Raw genomic sequence first — 2,218 nt, forward strand, 5'->3', positions numbered from 1 at the left:
TCCTTTAGCATAGGGTACACTGGTCTTTCCTATGCGAAGGGAAGGGAGAAATAGACGGCCCACAATTCACTATTTAGCAGCAATATATAACATGACCCGCCATGCACGAACGTAAACGATTTAGTTTGTGCATGGCAAGTAGAAGAAGATTATAAATATGACCCAGAAGAGGCGCAGTAAGTTACTGTTACATATGAATCAAGCGTTTTTTGTAGTCCATCTTCGGGAATTTGAATTTTCACCACGGCATGACAATAACATCCGCCGTCGCATAATGTGACGTAGTATAGTGAAAGTGGAGTCAGATTCTCTGAGCAGCGTTGTCTGTCTTTTTCAATGAGTCCTCCTTTACACCTTTCCTTGACCTCATGACATTTTCCACTGAGGTCAAGGAAAGGTGTAAAGGAGGACTGATAGGACTTAACAAAAGCCGACAGCGCTGCTCAGAGAATCAGACTCGACTTTCACTATACTACGTCATTATACGACGGCGGATGTTATTGACGTGCGTCTGCCTCAGTGAAACTACAAATGTCAGAGGATGAACTCCAAAAAACGCAGAGGCTCCATCCATCATGTTTCAGTGACATCAGATGTGAATGCTTCATATGTAACAGTAACTGACATGATGACGGGCGTCACTTCTGGGTCATATTCATACTCTTCTACTTCTACGTTCGGATTGAATCGTTTACGTCCGTGCATGGCGCGTCACGTTAAATATCGCTGCCGCAGTGAATTGTGGGGCGTCTACATCTCCTTACTCTCACAAAGGAAGCTCCAGTGTACCCTATGCTAAAGGAGATAGGAAAGGAAGCACGGAAGCTCCTTTCCTATGCATTAAGAGAATCTAACAGCAGCCATCTAACATGGCTGCCGATCAAATACTTCCAGGTCACGTCAAGATTAGGGAAACTTCCCGAAGACAATTTAACAATTCGACCTCACACTAGGTAGGAAAAGACGATAGGAAGGACGATCTGAATCCGCCCTTTGCCAGTGGCTGACCGGTTTCCGTGGCTCACTGACTGGTTCTCATCCAGCTGTCTGTAATAAGTGAATCAAGCCAGGGTGAGGTTCTGGTTTCTGCGGAGGAAGTCAGCAGTGGCCAGTGATTCAGTCGTTGCATTGGCATCGATGCTGACATGATTGCAGCGATGTGTACACCTCTGCTGGTTGTTCTCAGGTATAATTTGGAGCCCGCATGTTTTCCTGTGTTTAGAAGTAACACACCGTATAGCAGCTCAGCACTCTGCCGCCCGGCTTACAGCGTTTGTTTGTCTTTTTCCAGCGCCGGCGTCTTGCTTCACTCTGTGTCAGCTGGAGGCGTGTATTGTGCAAGAACAGCGAGAGGTATGTAGCGCACGTAGTGATTGGTGCACTGCTTTTTTTTCATAATTACCAATTAGGCGGGTTCACAACAATGAAAGAGCAAACGGAGAATAAATGCAGTTGATATAACTGCTTGTTGTGGTTCCTGCTGTAGCCCGTGCTGCTGCCTTGGGTTTGGATTTCCCTGGAGTCCATGGAGCCCCTGATTTTCCTGGACCAGCTCACCATGCGATGCACCCCGGCACAATGCCGCTAGGACCTCAACCTTACGAAAACAACGATCGTGTAGTGGATGAGACTGAATCGAACATGGCCTCCTACAGACAAAATCAAGCGCTAGTCAGACCATTGGATGACAGGAGTCCGGAATCTCCATTTCTCCTGAGACACGGCACCAACGACCCATTTCAGAGTGAATACACCATCAACCGAGTTCTCGGCTTTCCCAGAGGACGGACGGACAGTAACCACAAGTCCAATATTGAGGAGGTCAAGCATGTTGCCCTGCCAACACGGGTCGAAGCCCCGGGCCAGTCTGACCTTGTGAATTGGGTCGCTCAAGGTCGCGGCGAGTCTCTCCCATTTGTCTACAACAGGCACGGCCTTGTTGTTGATGAGTCTGTCCCAAATAGACGTGGCATGTCTCTGAGTGGACTCCCACTGCCCCAAAGCAGGGGTCATGGCACACACCACAGGGGTCTAGCTGGATTTGGCCTGGGACGACAAGTCCCTGTTCTCGCTTCGTCTCTGCTCCACAACGAAGGCCACGTCGGAGCGATGACAAACCCAAGTCCTGCGTTTGGTAGAGGAAGAGGGATGGGGCTCCCTGGCCATCTTGCTCAGTCCCTGCACAGAAACCTCAATGTCAAATGGTTTGTTCAAGGTA

General features: G+C 48.8%; 1 long non-coding RNA gene across 1 annotated transcript; it reads left to right on the top strand.

The window, feature by feature from the left end:
• The first annotated feature begins 1,091 nt into the window (after positions 1-1,091).
• LOC118305673 lies at positions 1,092-1,646 on the top strand. Its single transcript, XR_004792879.1, has 3 exons — positions 1,092-1,186; positions 1,292-1,353; positions 1,487-1,646. It is a non-coding gene; the product is annotated as an uncharacterized LOC118305673 (long non-coding RNA).
• Positions 1,647-2,218: the final 572 nt, after the last annotated feature.

Source organism: Scophthalmus maximus, chromosome 1, assembly GCF_022379125.1.
Source record: "Scophthalmus maximus strain ysfricsl-2021 chromosome 1, ASM2237912v1, whole genome shotgun sequence".
Classification (NCBI taxonomy): domain Eukaryota; kingdom Metazoa; phylum Chordata; class Actinopteri; order Pleuronectiformes; family Scophthalmidae; genus Scophthalmus; species Scophthalmus maximus.